The 19,051-nt window shown below is 36.6% G+C and overlaps 1 protein-coding gene across 1 annotated transcript in view; it reads right to left on the bottom strand.

The window, feature by feature from the left end:
• Positions 1-19,051, bottom strand: part of ACBD6 (acyl-CoA binding domain containing 6) — a 133,005-nt gene that overhangs the window by 11,865 nt on the left and 102,089 nt on the right. The window lies entirely within an intron of this gene.

Raw genomic sequence — 19,051 nt, 5'->3', positions numbered from 1 at the left:
GTAGGAGAAAAGAAGGAAGAAGTACCGACAAAGAAAAAAATAGCAGTGAGAGATGGAGAAGGACTGAGAGTCTCCAGTTCTTGTCATTCTGACTATACCTTTGCCTTTCTTGGTCAGATGAGCCAACAACAAAATACTCCCTAGACCAGTGGTTCTCAACCTTCCTAATGCCGCGACCCTTTAATACAGTTCCTCATGTTGTGGTGACCCCCAATTTCATTGTTACAAATTGAACATAATTAAAGCATAGTGATTAATCACAAAAACAATATGTAATTATGTATGTGTTTTCCGATGGTCTTAGGCAACAACTGTGAAAGGGTCGTTCGACCCCCAAAGGGGTCGCAACCCACAGGTTGAGAACTGCTGCCCTAGACAAATGTGATAGTTCTGTCAGTTGCAAACAAGTGTCCTCGCTAATACAGTATGCAAGACAATTGATGACCCAAACCTTGGTCATCTTCCTACCAATTCCTTCTCCCAATTTTGTGACTGCCAAGTACTAATCAATTGGGACTCCTACATCTGTAACTGCTCTTCACTCTGCTGGAAAGCTATCCTGCAGTCTTTAAAGATAGTGTCTTGCTCTTTTCTCCTGTTTTAAAGTTTGTCTTTGATATATTGGAGCATTCTAGGTAGACTTATTTTGTAGTCTCTAACAGTCCCTCTAGTTCTTTGAGTTCAGGAAGAGGAGGAGGCTGGGTGACAATACCTGTGATGCTTGTTGGGCTTCCTGAGGTTCTCTTTTTGAGTTTCCTGTGTGATTTATAATTGCGGGCTGTAACTTCATTTTAAATGGGGTTTTATCTGAAAAATTCTGGATTGAAAGTCTTTCCCTCCACAATGATTTTGCTTCTGTATCTGCCAGGCTCCTTAGAGATCCTTGTGTTGAGTTTTTAGCTTATGGATTTTTGAACACTTAAGTAGCACAAATTTTAAAAGGGCAAATCTCTCTCCCTTCCCACTATTTGGCTTGGAGCACAGACCAACACAAACTCTCCTTGTCAAATGCATTTTGCTGGGCAGATTATTTTTAGTCTACTTTTTTCCTGATGGTGGTTGGTGTTGAGATCTCTACCCCATGGGTATTGAGACTGGCCAATTCTTGCAGGGCAGTCCAATGAGGGTTTAAACTCACTACTTTTTTTTTTTTTTTTAAAAGCTTTGGGTTTATTTTATAACCTTTATGACTCAGTTCATCTTCTTCAGGAACCCTTCCGAGTCCTCCGGCGGAGTTAGGTGGCACTGCTTTCTAGCACTGTGCATAGCATACACTCTGTGTACTAGTCTCTCTTTTCTATTGAGGCTGTAAGCTTCCTATAAGCAAGTATTATGGCTTTCATCCAGGGCCTATCACAGTGTCTTGCATACAGTGTGTGTTTTCATGAAATGAAACAATGAATATATTAATCTTTCCCCATTGGTTTATTATTTAATCTCTTGACTACCTTTTTTCATTTACTTGAACTTTTTTTTTTTTTAAGTCCCACATATTTCCTATAGTGTGGAGTATAATGCTAGCTGTGATGATCCAATGCGGGCCTAAACAATAATGAACAGGAGATGACCCTTTTGTATTTTTATTATTTTTATCATGTCCACATTTTATTCATAATTTATTTTTTTAAGAACTTAGCTTTCTTCTATCTCCAGATTGGGCATCCTATCAAATACAAGAAGTTTGTTTTTTATTCTACCATATGAAGCATTGATGAAAATATTAATATTTTGATCAGAATAGATACAGAGGAAACACTATTTTATCCTTTTAACATTAAGCCACTAATAACATTGCTGTTTTCTGTGCGTAAAACACTATAGCCAAGTCCTGATTTTTTTCCCCTGCTGTTAACTACATTTTATCAATCTGAATCAAAAGCCGTATTTCCAAGTCAAGATTTCATATATATATACTGCAGTCATGGGAATAACATGCTTCCTAGATGCTCTCTATGAGCAGGAAATTCTGCTGAATGTTACTGGATTTCTTTTTTTGTGACCATAGTGATATTGATACTCTAATTTAGTTCAGAGTTGATCTACCATCTCTGCCAATGTTAGTTCTAAAAGTACAGTAGTAAGGCAGCACGAACCATTAAAAGAGTAATAGCAGAGCTGCACAGAGGAAATGAATTTTCTCATGTGCCTAAAGAGAGATTTTGTTCTTACCCAATAATTTGATACGTTATTTGATTTTAAATTTTATTTTAAAAATAGTATTTCAAGTGAGTATACAAGGTGGCACTGAAGAAAACTGGTTATGAGGTATTAGAAGTAGTGATAAAAATGATGAGTTAGTAATATGATTTGGGATAATTTTTAATATTTCTACACTTAGAATGTACTACCTCTTTCTCTATGAGATCTGTGACTAATAAATGACACTAATTTGACAATTGGAAATTTGCAAATGTATTTTGTGATTATTTTTTAAAGAATTTTTCTAGATATATGAGTAAGCCTTCATTTGAAGGTTACAGGCATACTCCTTACTTGAACAACAACAACAACAACAACAACCACAACAAAAAAGGAGGTATAGTACCACCTCATTTAACTGGCATCATTGGAGGGTGAAAAACTTGCAATTTTTCAAATAATTGGAACATTACCCTTTGAGCATGCCTGTAATAGGAAAAAGTTACTATTCACTTGTACTCTCCCTGAATTGGAATACCATCTATATGTTTATAAACATTTTTCAGTGAGTACAATTATTAGTTATTTCCAATAAAAATTTATCAAACCAATTAAAATCATGGTTACTTATAAATGGCTCTTTACAGTTACAAGCATGACAGGGTTATCCCACCTGGCACCATCCACTTCTTGTTTGCTATGTTCTTCAGATCACCATGTCTAATTTGTGGCTTTGAGATCAGATGCTGGCAGCTGAAGTGTTATAGTATTTAATGTGAAACACTGAGATTTTTGATCTTTCAACTTAGAGCATGTCCACCTAGAAATCAATTAGAGCAGGGATATGAACATAAGAACCATGACTCCAATCACAGAATTGATTGGCAAGCCGAGAATACAAAGACAGAAGGACAACCAAGTTGTCTTCTAATTTTATTATCTTTTCTGTCTTCCAAGAGTACTAGAGAAAGGGAGTACTTTAAAAAGACATCAAGAATTTTCCTCAGTTCTGAACTGTTTATATACCTAACTACCTTGATATATCTAAATAGGTATTTGAGAGAAACAGAGAAAGGATGATTATTTTAAATTACTCTCTAATCAAATTGTAGTCTTTAGAGACCTAAATTTAAATTCTTCTTTTTTCATTCATCTTTTGTATGCCTAGCTCATAATAAGTACTCACGAAATGTTTGATCAATGAACTCGATGACTGTAACTAATATAAATCCTGTTTAGTTTTTAATCATTATTAATAATTATTTTAAAGCAACTACATTACAATACTCTTACTATTATGATTATGAAGCTTTAATAAAACACATCATCTTGTATCTACAAAATATTTACCTCTGTTATTCCTCTTTGTATGTTAAACAGAATTTGTATTAAAGAAGGAATATGATTCCAAACATTTTTTCTCAGTAACCTCAAAATAGGATATAGAAACCCAAACCTTAGTCTTTATAAATATTCTGTTTTAAAATATATTACAAAGAATAAATGGAATTGAATGTCAAGAATGAGTAAGTGAAAGCTTTTACTCATCTGGTTTACAACTTATATCAGCTAATTTTTCTAAATTTAAGTTGATTAATTTTTTTGGTTGTTTCATTTCAAATGACCACACCAGAAGAGGGTTGTTTGTCATGGTTATTTATGCTTTTTCTTTCTGTTTTAGCTTAAAAGAAATGTTCAAATTTAATAAGTATGGAGTTGTTATAAACAGCAGCAAAAACAATTCCAATAAATTAAAATCGGTCATACATTTGAAATCTTTGCAAGGGATTATACACTAGGGTAAAATAAAAATACTCAGTTGAATTAAAAATAAACAAAATCACATAATAAAGTTAAAACGTAGACAAATTCAACCGTGCTTAAAATTCAAAGTACAAACAGATCTCGGAGGGGAGGGAAGTGAGGAGGATGGAAAGAGATCAACCAAAGAATATATATGCATATATGCATAGCCCATGGACATAGACGACAATGTGGTGAAGGCCTAGGGGTGTTGGGGGCAGGTTGGGGGAAGGCAAAGGGAGGAGAAATGGGAGAACAACTGTAATAGAGTCAACAATAAAAACAATTCAAAGTACAAAAGAAATAAATGTGCAATCCCTACACTATACCTCCATATCCTTTCTGTCCAAGTACATAAAGATTCATAAGAAACACAAATAACAAAATAATATAGAAAATTTAAACTCAGACTCTTAAGAAAAGGAAAAATGCACCCATGACCCCCTCTACGCGATCCTTTCCTATTACATTTATTTTTTCAAGTTTATTTTTTCTCCCATTACATTTATTTTTTAAATTTTATTTTATTGTTTGAAGTATTACAAATAAATGCCCTCACCGCCCCACCTCCCCCATCGTCTTGCGTCCATTGGTTATGCTTATATGCATGCATACCCATTACATTTAAAACAGCAGAGAGCCATGGCAGCTCCTCTCTATCTGGCCTGGTCCTCCCTTCTTTAATACAAATTCCATTTAACTTACAAATGGAACTACCACCCACTTCTCTGAGATTGGTTTAAAAGCAGCCACTCTTCTTTATAACTTAACAAAATTTTTTAAATCCTCACCTAAGGATGTTTTCACTGCTTTTTAGGGAGAGAGGAAAGGAGAGAGAGAAGCATCGATGTGAGAGAGAAACATCGACTGGTTAGAGAACCATGAGCCTTCACAACCCTTACTTAAGCTTTCTCTCACCCACCTTCATCCTTTACCTTGTATCATATGAATATGTCTGTGTTTTCCTGCTGTTCTGAAGGTAAGGACCATGGCGTCGTTTAACTTTATAGACCCCCATTTTCCTTTATCCCTTGCATCTAGCACAAAACTTTGCATAAAAATAAAAGTTAAATAAGACCAACAAATAAACAAACAAACAAACAAACTACTTGCAGAGTTATACCTCACTAATCCAGGGACTTGATTTCTGGCATTCTCAAGTACCTGGAATAGGGCCCAGATTCTGGGGGGAAATGCTGATAAGGATCATATTAAACATGTTGTGATTAGTTGGCTCACTGCAGAGAAGGATCTTTCTTGCTGGTTTGAGAAAGCAAAGCAAGGCCAGTCTTTGCCAATGAAATATGAGATGCTACAGGAGGCAGAAGACATGGAAAGGGAAAAGCGAAGGAAAGCAAGGAGTAGAGCAGAAATGGTAAGAGGGCCAGCAGAGCCTAATGGCAGTTAGAAGAAAGAATAGAGGCAGCAATAGTAGCAGCCAGCAGAAATTAAAAGCTGTGACAGCGGTGGCAAGTTGCAGACATTTTAGACCACAGAGAACAGCCAGCCATAAAGAGGGCTGGGCTGCATGCCAACCAGCAGATTTTAGCAATCTCAAGAGAGAAAGAGAAGCTCTGGCCCCATGCTTCACACCGTCTGTAAATACCCATGGTATAAGTACAATGATTTAAGAAGGAAGCAGTGAAGTATTGGGTATATTTTAGAAAAAGTATTCTATAGAAAAACATTTAAAAAATAAAAAGCAGAAAGTAACTGTTTAACTATTTGAAACCAACACTAGTCTAGAATGTTTAACTTTCCAAAGGGAACTGAAAAGTTGAGAATTTATTAGAGTAAGGAAGTAAAAGGAACAAACATTGGCTAATTCCTATCATGTGCTGAAAGTTTTACAAACATTGTTTCTTTAATCCTCACAACAACCTTATTACATAAACATTATTACCACTTTTGAGTCGGGTCAAATGAGGCTCAGAGAGATTATATATAACTTGCACAAGGTCCTAGGCCTGTCATCATCCAAACACATGCTTTCTCAACTGTACTATGCTGCTGAAAAGGAGCCAGGGGAATCAGGACAAATAAGTACAAAGTAAGGAGAAATGTGGTTAAACTTTTAATTTTGCAGGATAAAGACAATAGGTAGCCTAAACCAGCAGTCGACAACTGGTGGTCCGTGAGGTCTGAAAGTTTGGCGACCGCTGGCCTAAACTATAACCTCATATCAGATTATTAATCATAATCTCCAAATTGATCTGTCACATTCAGAGAGTGAATAATCTTACTCTTTAGGACCATGCACTCATCTTTACTTCTCCTTGGCTGATTGCTGTACTTTTCCAAGTATGCTTATATCAAGAAGCTGTAGCTAAATCTATAAATTTTTAAAAATTAACTTGCTAAGCTAGTCTAGCATTCAAAGTTAGGTACATAAGAAAACAGCCAAACTGCTTTCTCTTCTGAAGGATGTTTTGCTTACTGCATTACTGTTTCTATAATACTGTGCAGCAAAAATTCAATGTATCTCAATGTACTCTATTCTATGTCCTTTGTATGGTAAAAAGTCAGACATCTAGTGGAGAAATCCAAGAAATGATTCTTTCCATTCATACTCATTCACTCTTTATTTTCACAATGAAAATTTTCAGAGTGTGCTAGGTCCACATAACAGTTCCCCAACCACAAAGGGTGCTATGAAATAGACGCTTTTATTTGTTGTTGGTAGGAACATAAATTAGCATAATATCTAGAAAATGTTTATTGCCTATTGTTTAGCATTTCTAGAATATATTTTGTAAATATATATGTATATATTTAAAAAATATATTTGTATTGATTTCAGAGAGGAAGTGAGAGGGAGAGAGAGATAGAACCATCAATGATGAGAGAGTATATCATTGATCAGCTCTCCTGCATGACCCCTATTGGGGATGGAGCCCGCAAAATGGATGTGCCCTGACAAGTAATCAAACCATGACCTCCTGGTTCCTAGGTTAATGCTCAACTACTGAGCTACACTGGCCAGGCCTAGCATCTATTTTTCAAAATACTTCATATATTTTAAAAAACTTATGAAAAATCTGAGTTCATTCCAGCATTATCTAGATTAGTAAGAAATTGGAAACAATTTAAAGTCCAACAATACAATACAAGAAAAGTTAATATGTCAGTTGAGCAGATTAGCATGCAGCAAATTAAAACAATGGTCATAAAGTATTTATAACACAGAAAATCACAATACTGTTAGTGTAATAAAAAATAATTGGAATCCTATATAATGAAAAGGTAATATGCAAATTAACCGAACAGCAGAACAACTGGAATGCCTGCGGCCCCTTGTCCCAGCCAGCCCTGCCCCTGATCAGGAGCAGGGCAGGCTGACAAACCACCTGTGGCCCCTCACTCTGGCCGGCCCCACCCACGGCGCCCCGCCCCAGCTGGCCTGCCCCTGATGGCCCCCATCAGGGTGGGCCAGCTGGACCCCACCAGTGCACAAATTCATGCACCAGGCCTCTAAGTGTTTTTTATAAGATCTCAACTACGTAAAATAAGCAAAGAAACAAAAAAATTGTACACTGAAAAGATTTTAAAAACCTACTACATATGTAGATTAAACACTAAAAAAATCCATTATGTACTCCTTTTTAACATACACACACACAGTAGTTCACTCCTTACTCTGAGGAACATAGCTTCCATGGTTTGACTTCACTTTATTCACCTATTCTTTATTACAAACACATATCTTAGACTGAGCTGTTTCTGTTACCTATTCCTATCCCCACCTCAGAGGTCATCAAAGATCACTTAGTGCAGTGGTTCTCAACCTTCCTCATGCCGCGACCCTTTAATACAGTTTCTCATGTTGTGGTGACCCCCAATTTCATTATTACAAATTGAACATAATTAAAGCATAGTGATTAATCACAAAAACAATATGTAATTATATATGTGTTTTCCGATGGTCTTAGGCGACCCCTGTGAAAGGGTCGTTTGACCCCCAAAGGGGTCGTGACCCAAAGGTTGAGAACCGCTGACTTAATCTTTACACTTCATGATAGGCCACAATATTCTGCTGAAGATGTCTCTTGACTACTGTGGCTCATAGTAACCCCTCCCTCTTCCCCCATTACCTCTCCCGAAGCACTTTCACAGTATATCTCATCATGGCACTTGATTACATTCTATCTCACAACTGTTCTTGTTATTCAATGAGTTTTCTATTTATTGTCTCAACAGTAAGCAATCTGAGGGCAGGGGACCATGGCTGACACTTCTTTTGTGTCACCTAGTGTCTTACAGCATATAGGTCATGGAGTAATGAATATTTAATAAAAATATGTGAGATGAATTTAATAACTTCAGGGTTGTTAGTTTACTTACATTTGTACTGCTGATTTTGTTCCTATGGCAGTCTGTGTGTTATCTATAATAATAAAAGCGTAATATGCTAATTAGACTGGATGTCCTGCCGGATGACCTTGAAGCCAGGGCTGTGAGGGAATCCCGGGTCCCAGGTGCCAGAGGGAAGCCGGTGCCAGCAGCCGGGGGAAGAAAAGCCTACTCTTGCATGAATTTTGGGCCTTTAGTATCTAATAATTACTATCTTAGCCATGATAAACAATTCCAAAAAATGTATATACCCATATAAAACTGAAAATAATGAATAGGTTTAATCTCAATCAAGACATCTTTATATAGTTTTATGGCTTACATTATTTGTTAGGCATTCATTTAATCGGAGTGCCCTGTCAGTTATCAGCTATACATTAAAATTTCTTGAAAATGCAATGAGACATCACTTCACATCCATTAAGATGGTTATTATCAAGAATACTGAAAATAAAAAGTGCTGGCGATGATGTGGACAAATTGGAACATTTTTGAATTGCTGGTGGGAATGTAAAATGGTGAAGCTGCTGTAGAAAACAATATGGCATTTCCTAAAAAAATTAAACATAGAATTACTGTATGATCCAGCAATTCCACTTCTGAGTAAATACCCCAAAGAAATGAAAGCAAGTATTCATAGCAGCATTATTCACAATTGTTCATTTAGGCAGAAATAACATAAATGTCCATCAACAAATGAAAGAATAAACAAAATGTGGTATGTACATACAATGAACTACTATTCAGCCTTAAAAAGAATGAAATTCTGACGCATGCTACATCATGAATTAACCTTGAAGATATAATGCTAAATGGCATAAGCCAGGCCTAAAAGGGGACAAATATGGGAATGATCCTACTTATATGAGGTACTTGAGAGTTGTCAAATTCACAGAGACAGAAAGTGGGATGGCTTGCCAGGGGCTAGGAGGAGAGATGTATTAAACAAAAACATTTTTATACCTTTTATATGTACCAGGAACTATGCTAGGCATTTTCACATATAATTATATTCTCACAGAAGCCATTTGAAGTTGGTATTATTATCCTAATTTTACAAGTGGAAATGAGACTCAGAGAGGTCATGTAATTTGGCTGAGTCACACAATTAGTAAGCAGTAAAATCCTCATTTGAACCTGTATCTTTCTGACCCCCAAACACATGTGAAAACATCCACAGTCTATTAGAAATATGGGTCTATAGCAGTGATAGCAAACCTTTTGAGCTCGGCGTGTCAGCATTTTGAAAAACCCTAATTTAACTCTGATGCCGTGTCACATATAGAAATTTTTTGATATTTGCAATCATAATAAAACAAAGACTTATATTTTTGATATTTATTTTATATATTTAAATGCCATTTAACAAAGAAAAATCAACCAAAAAAATGAGTTCACGTGTCACCTCTGACACGCGTGTCATAGGTTCGCCATCACAGGTCTATAGCTTAGAGAGGTCTGAACTAGAGATAAAGATTTGAAAAATATTAGGCCAGAGGAAATAATTGAAATCATTGGTGTAAATGAGGTAATCTAGAGAAAGTACATGGGGATAGGTGAGGTCAAGGTGGAATCTGTTGTGTAAAAAGAGAACAGAAGAAAGCAAGCCTGGTAAGGAATAATCCAAAAAAGTGGGGAAAGAACCACTTGGCTTTTATGTTGACCTAATTATTCTATTAAATAATCTATGGCCAGTCCTGTAAAAAGGTCAAGTAGTCAAGGCAAAGTCCACCTCCTCCGTGAAGCCCAAGCCAGAAACAATCATTTTACATTCCCACCAGCAATATGGATGACAGCTCAATGACATCATATGCATTTCCATCAAAGCAGCCATCCCACTGAGTCAGCATGATGCATGTCTATCATTCTTGGATGAGGTGAAGTTACACCTTGGGAAGAGCTCAGTCTTACCTGTTCTGTCTACCTGGCCTAGATCACAGCCTAGCCATAGCAAATGTGCAAGTGCTCACTCAACGAGCGAGCCCAGGGCTATTTAATCCTGTGTGGTAACAGGATAGAAGCAGAATCCCAGCTCTGAAGTTATTACTCTGGTTGACAGTCCATACTCCTGAGTGTGAGGCTCTGCTTTAGTTAACTCTTCGTCTTCCAGAATGTCATTTACCTGACAGAAACATTTCTTCCTAGCTGACTTCCTGGGTTTAGCCTTCATGGCCAGGTTTACCCTATTTTATCTGCAGTTTTGAATGTTATATAGAAGTGCTAAACACTCCAAGATTAATATTGGGTGCTGTTAAAATTCTATTAACAGAAAACAAGTCATTGTGAAAATGACAGCAAATATTACTATAACTGTGATAAGAGGACCTTATTTATTTTACCAGAACGATACTGCTCTTTCCCCCCATGTATACATGTACATTATATGTAATATGTGCTTGGTAATAAAACCTAGCTTTATTGAGCCCTAATGATTTTTATTATAAACACTAGTGGCCTGGTGCACGAAATTCATGCACTCGGGGAGGGGTATGGGTGGTCCCCTCAGCCTGGCCTGTGCCCTGTCACAGTGTGAGAGCCCTGCAATCCATTGCCCAAAAGAGGTAGGCCCTGCCCACCCATTCAGAGCTCCTTGATGGATTGCCCCAAAGAGGTAGGCTGGAGCCGGAGGGTCCCACCTCAGCTGTGAGACCCCCAGGCCTGGTCATGTGAAGCCGCGGGACCCCCAGTGGAGGTGTGCAGAGGCCTTCGCTGGGCCCCAGGCCTCCTGGTGAGGGATTGTGACGGCGTGACGCAAGCCCCCAACGCTGCCAAGTCCCCGTCCACCCACGCCTGCTGTGCACGCAGCCTGATCAGTTGTTATGTGGGCATCCCGACCATTTGCAAATTACCCTTGTATTAGTATAGATCAGCCGTGGGCAAACTACGGCCTGCAGGCCGGATCCGGCCCGTTTGAAATGAATAAAACTAAAAAAAAAAAGAAAAGACCGTACCCTTTTATGTAATGATGTTTACTTTGAATTTATATTAGTTCACACAAACACTCCATCCATGCTTTTGTTCCGGCCCTCCGGTCCAGTTTAAGAACCCATTGTGGCCCTCGAGTCAAAAAGTTTGCCCACCCCTGGTATAGATAATACTATGGACATTTCCATTTTAAATTATTCATATTTAACTATACAGTAGCTATTATGTTTCTAGACCTCATGGCAGGCCAAAATTTTTTCCATAGAAAACTTGGATTGACCCCCACCTTCTACACACACACACACACACACACACACACACCCCTACCATTCCCTGTTCTACTAAACATTAAGGTAAAGGCTGCTTTAAACTTCACTGTGTTTAAGAGATCAGATAATCAGTACTTTTCTAAAAATGTGAATATTCTAGAAGAATCCTAATGATTAAGCAAAGACTTCCTTCAATGGAGCACAACATTTAAAACTGTGAGAAGGTGCCTTGGTGATTAGAGATTTGCCTCCTTTCATGCAAAAGATTTATTCCTGAAAAGTCAGGCACATATCAAATCATACTGTGAACTCGATAGGGAATTTCAGCACTCATTGATAAATCCTTTTAAGCAGTATCATTTTACACTTGATCTTTGCAAAAAGGTCAAGAGGCAATAGCAGTGTTTTTTTATACCATGACCTAGTATCCTTAACTTTATCAGTTTGGTAAGGCAAAATGGTGTAGTACTATATTTCTCAACTTTAAATATTCATGCTCCCTTCAGATAAACATAAAAAGACTCATGCTCTTTAAACATCTTACATGGAAAATTTCACACATGCACAAAAATAGAAAATATGAACTTCCATATACCCATTTCCCAGATTCAACACTATAATAATCTTGCTGTCTTTTTCTTCATTTCTTTCTTTTTTTTCTTACTGAAATAATTTAAAGCCAATTCCAGACATTATGTCATTCCCTCCCACCCCGCCCAATCTCTGTATGAAATTTTAAAAAATATGGAAATTTACTTATATAACCACAGCACCAAATTTTCCTGATTGTTTTTAAAATGTCTTCTTATACTTGATTTGTATGTCTGAGGATCCAAACAAGGTTTACATGTTACATTTGATTGGTAGATCTCTTAGGTAATTTTCCATCTAGAGGCGACAACCCCCGTACTTTAATGTCGCAGACTTATTATAGAGTCAGCTCTTCAGCAGAATGTCCCAGAGACCAGATATACCACCTACTCTATTTTGATGTCATTTACATTGTTATCACATGTATTTATTTATAGACTCTATTAGATTTGGGTTCGACTTTTTTTTTGGTAAGAATATTTCACTAGTAGTACTCTGTGAACATTATAGGCTAAAAAAAACAACATGAGCAAAGGCATAGATATAAGTAGCTAAGTATGTGATGTGTTCAAGGAAAGGAATGATACCAGCTAGAGATAGGTTTCTAATACTGTTCACGGCACTGCACACACAGGTCCTAACTACCTCCTCGGCCCTGCTGAATCAGCATTTCCAGGGACAGGCTCAGCAATCTCTATTTTCACAAAGTTCCTAAGGAAATTCAGATGCTTTGCCAAGTCTCAGACTCCCTGGCCTGGAATACAGTGTGCATGTATGTAGTCTGTTCTTCGTATGTCAAGCTCGTTCTTCCTGTTTCAGGAATTCGGGGCATGATTTACAGCAACTTTCCTCCATTGAAGCCTCAGTTTAACTATTACCTTCTTGGTAACGACTTATTTGATCACTCTGTTCATAGGAACCAATCTGCTTTATTTCTTAGCACTCATCTGATATTGTTTTACTTGTTTATTTACTTGTTTTTGTTATGTCTTCCTCTCTAGAATTTATGCTCCCCCAAAGTGCGGAGCTTGTCTGTTTTGTTCACTTTGATAATTCCAATGCTTAGCAGAGGCCTGGGTACATAAAAGGTATGCCAAAATAGTCACAGAATGGATGGATAAATTTGGCAAATTTAGGAAATCCTTTTTGGACCACTCTTATGTAATGTGGATAGAAAACAATAAAATTATCCTTTAAGCTTGTCTCCACTAAGATTGGACTAGTAAGTATCTTCTTTGAGAATTTCCCTTTGTCATTTTGTACATTTCACTTTATGATAGCTCATGCCATCTTATTGTATAAAAAGAAAAATTTGGGACAGCATTTTATAGAAGAGAACTGCAACTCTGAACATCTTTGTAATCAATTCAATAATAATTTCCAAATGTACTTAATGGACTATTAAATCAGTAATTAGAAATCTAATTTTGCTACGCTGCAAAAGATGTCAAAATTATGTATGCTCAGACTGAGATATTTTAAAATTAAAATTTTATTTAATTAGCATTCCTTAGAGAAAGATATTTTAAAATTAAAATTTTATTTAATTAGTGTTCTCATAATCTACATTAAAATTTATTGTATCCTGCTGACTTATAAAAATATAGGCAGGGCTGGGTAGATTTACAGAAAGAGCTCATAGTGGTTAACAAAACTCATGACATAAAACTGTTAACAACAACCTCCCCAAAAAAAGCCCAGCAGAAAAAATGACTTAGGGTTTAAGGAATAGGAAAAAAATATGAATAAAGTATAAAAACTTTTATATAAGTTGTTTTGTGGGGTGTTTGAAAACATTTCTTCTTTTCACCCATACTTTTGTGAGTTCAAGTTAATGGATTTCTATCACATTCCTGTTGTCACTATTGCCAAATGCTTTCCTATGGATGAGACAGATACCTGGTTATTTAAGGAGAAGGATAAATGGGCCAAGACAGCTTTTCCTATCCCCAATTCACCAGGGAACGTTTGAGAATTCCACCTGACACGAGGACAGCACTGTGCTCTTAAACAATCTGCAGTTTGATCCGATTGTTCCCCAGTGGGGGAGGCAGGCCACAGCTCACTCAAGAGTCATTGATTGGATTAACAGCCTAATTCCCAGCAGATGAATAGAATACTGATGTCTTGTCAGCCCAGATCACAAAAGGAAAACACAATCTGCTTCTACAGCTCAGAGATTTAACCCTCTATATGCCCTGAAGCTACAATTTCAGATTTTTAGTACTGTAATTTTTTCAGAACTATCTGGCTATAGATGTTATCAAATGGTGGTCCACATTCTTTCATCCTCTTTTATGGTAATTATAAAAAATGTTTAAATACAGGGAAAGATTTTTACTTCAGTTTTTACTGTCCACATTAGTCCCACTGTAAACTCTTTCCTGGGTTTCCCAAAGAAATATTTAATAAACTGCTTTCTTTGGGGACCCAATAAAACAGGATATAGCCTATGGGAAGTAAAAAAAAAGAAAATCCATATATTCAAAGGTGACACTATTTTTGAGCTATTTTTTTGGCATAAGGGACTGATTGTATTAAGGGGAATGAATGACTGTATTAAGGGGAATAGAGTCTCAATAAATGTTAGCTCTAGTTCATTCCCCTGCTCCATCTCTTCCTCCCAGTACTGCTATAATTTAATACTTGTATACGGCTATACAACTGAGAATCAAATAAAAAGGTCTTACTTCCGATACAAGCTTAGAAATAAGAACAAAAGACTTCATCCAGTCACCTATCCATTAGAATTCCATAATAAAGATACAAACAAGTTTTCTATTAGTAAAAGAGACAAAGATGAACATTCCAGGCAACTTTCATGATACTTAATTTTCTATATCATTCTGCCTATAACCTGTCAATGTAACAAGAAAGACTGATTTTAGTAGGTTGTGAGTAAAAACTGATGGTAGTGGCTAATCTGTTCACTGCACCAAGCAAGTTCTCTTACTTAAGCACCCAATAACCTTATGAAGTAGGCATTAAATGATCTCATTTCACAAATGAAGAAACTGAAGTTTAATTTACAAGCGGCAGAGCCAGAACTTTCAGAATCTGGCTCCAAAGCTTATGCTCTTAAACACTACTGTGATTTGTGTTGTTGTTTTTTCCCTGTATATCTTCATGGGAGATTTTTCAGTATTCTGAAGTGTTAAAATTAAGATTCAGCCTTCTCTCACAATTTATTATTCTTTTTGGAAACATCTCTATGTGTACGAATATCCTCTATTGGCTTTTCTTTTTCTTTAGGTCTTTGTTCCTAAATTAGCCATGTCAAAAATAAAAATCATTTTTGTCCAAGGCTTTGGAGTCATATTCAACTTATACCCCTTTTCTTTATCTCTTATTTCCCATTAAGTAAGGTAGATTGAATTTTCCTCTGTCCTGTATCTCTAATTCTTTCTTTTCCACAGTAATGGGCCCTATCCAGGTCCTAACATCCTAATCCAGTAATTCCTATAAGAGCCTCCTTTATAATTAATCTAGTCTCCAGTCTCTTTCCTAAGAATTGTCCTAAGCCTGCTATTCTTTTATTTAGAACTTTGAAGCATATTCTAATTGTCTTAAAGCCAGATAAGTATTTCTAACTCAGAATTTCCCTAGCTTTGAATAGAATTTGGCATATTTGTTACGGTTTTAAAAATTGACATTGTACATATAGGAAGTTTAGATCAAATATGAGAACATATTATATAATGAATATATTACTGTTTATGTTGTAATATTACATTAGGTTACAATATAATTCTCCATAGTAATATGTGCTTCCATAATAGCCATTATATTAAAGGACATTTTTGAAAAATAATAGTTATAGGAAAAAGAAAACATTTTGTTTTGGGAAGAAACAAGGAAAAAGCTCAACTAACATCAATGAAAAAAACCTTTCACAAAACATGGATGGCGTAAAGATTTTTAACTATACTACCTAACTGCACCAAGTTTTTCTTAATTCAGACATGCTATTCTTTTTTTAAGAAAATAAAAATTTACACTTGTATATCATTTTACAGAACACTCGCAAATACCAACTTATCTGAAACTAACATCCTGGAGTAGGTAGTAGCTCCATTTTATAAATAAGAAAACTGAAATTCAGCATGTTAAATGACTTGCCCAGAGTGATATAGTAAGCCAAACAACTGACCTAGAACTTCAACTCATGTCCTCTATACAAATGAAGCAAAGAAATGGCAAGTTTTGTAATTTCAATGTTTAATTGCATTTCTAGAACATAAGCAACAGTTATCGTTGAATTCAGATAATAAAACATTAGTTACTAACATTTGGCTAACCAACATTCCTCCTCCATCCCCCAAATACTGCCAATATTCACTCAGTTAAGCATGAAGCAATCGAACTAAGAGGAAAAAGGATAGTCTCAGTAACTAGAAGTGGTAACTTTATACTAACATGAAACAATCTAAGACAAGATTTTAGAAGGAACAAATATCATGAACAGATTTTGAATCAAGACAGGTCCCATGAGGTTCCCTAGAAACTGGAAGACCCTCAAGAGGATGATCCCTTCCTCAGAATCTGGAGGAGGGGCAGTGAGTGCATGAAGACACAAAACTGCTTCCTGTATTAGAAGCACCTCCATGGTGGCTGAGATGAGATGCTCTAATGGCAGAGGACAGTTCATAAGCTCTTGTGGTATTTTTTTGGTTCCTTCATATGTGTGATCTCTTAAATTCAGACGAAATTTTTTATAGCTCTCAATTACATAAATTGGGGAGGTAGAAATCTTTGTTCTGGATGCCCCGATCAGGCATATAGTTACCAGACAATGCCCCAAACGATAGGAGGCATGCCTACTAACCCATCTTTAAAAATAATACCCTGAAAGGCCTATTGTTTTTAATAGCACCCTAAAGTTTTCACATTCTACATGTCTACAGGTTTAGATTTCTATTATATAATACAAAAATAAAATTTTAACAGTATTCTAAAATAAATCATATTAATTTTAGTTATCATTTCAAAAAACAGTAAGGATAACATCAAGCAGAAACCCAAACCCCAAAACATCACAAACCCAAACAAGTTTAATAACAAGGAAGATAAAAATCAATGGTGCCTCCTTTGTGGTAACAGAGATATACTTGTCTGACTGCAGAAACCAGGTTAAAGACAAGGCCTTGGCCAGTTGTGCCCTGAAACAAGCAGACTGCAGGTTTTATAAATACATACAGAAATAATTAAAATATAAGGGGTTTAAAGGGGTTAATCTCCTTTAAATAATCGCTGCCCCAAAGCCTGTAAAGACACTGCTGGCAGCAGGCCACATGAGACCAGCTGTCGGACATCAGAGCAGCAGAGATGAACGGCTATCACTTCTGCACTGACCTCCTCTACCCAGTCTTCACTGGGCTCCACCTGCAATATCCACTGCCCCACAGGGAAAGGTCAGCAGAATAATGCCTGGGACAAGGTGGAGCATTACCTTCTGACTGATTACCTATCCTTAGCTGAGGAAAACCACCAAACCCAAACAAGAAAGTTGGTGCCAGAAGGGAATTACAAAATGTAGGGCTCAGAGAACTTTAGGGACATGCAGGAGGACTTTGGAAAAGTGCTGATTACCCGAATCCATTCATTTAATTCATGGCAATTTCAAAGTCACCTTTAATTATCTTCAAACTGAGTTTTAAATAATGAAGATAGTACCCTTACTCCCAAAGGAAGCACAAGCAACTGATAACTCATTAAAAACAGTAACATTTATGTTGTTTCAAAGTTAGCTATGATTCAAAAATATTCTTGAGAAGAAAAAAGAAATGTGGAACAGAAGAACATTATGACTACAAAGTATTCAAACACTGTAAGAACATATATAATGTACTTATTATCATATGTATTCTTCCACCAGAAGAAAATGAGACTGGGCACTAGACCACCTTCTTTAAATAGGATCTATCCAAGGTTCCTGAGCCTCTTTTATTCTAATTTTGCTTCTATGATTTTTGGATGTCAACAAACCTCTCACTGTGACAATTCCTTGTCAAAAATACATTTTTTGGGGCGTCTCCTATTTACTACACAGGTTCATTTTAAGGACAAGCAAATAAATAGTATCTAATTTCCAGACTCTAAAATAAAAGTGGGCTATTACAACAATCCCAAGTATTTCAAAGTAAGTATTTCTAATATAGCTAGAGTGAAATATTCTGGATAACATAATTCTTAAACAAAATGGGAATCAGAATATCAAATAATTTACTAGTTGTGCCCTCTTGCAGTCTGGGAGCCCTTGGGGGATGTTGGACAGTCGGATATCCTTAGCGCTGCTGTGGAGGCAGGAGAGGCTCCTGCCATCGCCACTATGCTCGCCAGCCATGAGCCTGGCTTCTGGCTGAGTCTGACCACCACAGGGCAGCTACTGCATAGAGTGTCTGCCTCCCTGGTGGTCCGTGTGCATCATAGTGACCAGTTGTTCAGCCATTTGGTCGATTTGCATATTAGCCTTTTATTATATAGGGTTCTTTTTTAATAAGAAGGCTTTGGGTTTTTACATAATTAAAGGGCTGAAGATCTTGTTAAAAGGAAAAATTTAAACATCACGATACCATAAAAGACAGCTTCATTCTATTATTATTCAGCAGGTCATAGGAAACATATGATCAACTTCTATTCTTTTAAATAACACACAGACACCCATACTTTTCTCTCTAAAATGAAAGCTCTGTCTTCATGTCCCCCCTGCCCCACCTTCAAAATGGTTTTTAAAGATTGCCAATGAGAAAGCCAAATGCCAAATACATGCCTGTCCATTTGACTAGACTGATATGCATCAAGACATTTTTCACACATTAGAGTGCTCTCAGATATTAATAACTTGCAGATGAAATGATTTAAATTTGGAACCACTGATCCAGAGGTGAGTATCTCTTTTCAAAGACCCCTTAGGCCAGTGGTTCTCCAAGTGTGGGCCCTAAGGCAACAGCATCAGTTTCATCTGAAAACTTGTT

The sequence above is a fragment of the Myotis davidii genome, unplaced genomic scaffold (assembly GCF_000327345.1).
Source record: "Myotis davidii unplaced genomic scaffold, ASM32734v1 scaffold591, whole genome shotgun sequence".
In the NCBI taxonomy this organism is placed as follows: domain Eukaryota; kingdom Metazoa; phylum Chordata; class Mammalia; order Chiroptera; family Vespertilionidae; genus Myotis; species Myotis davidii.
This window is presented reverse-complemented; position numbering and strand designations above follow the sequence as displayed.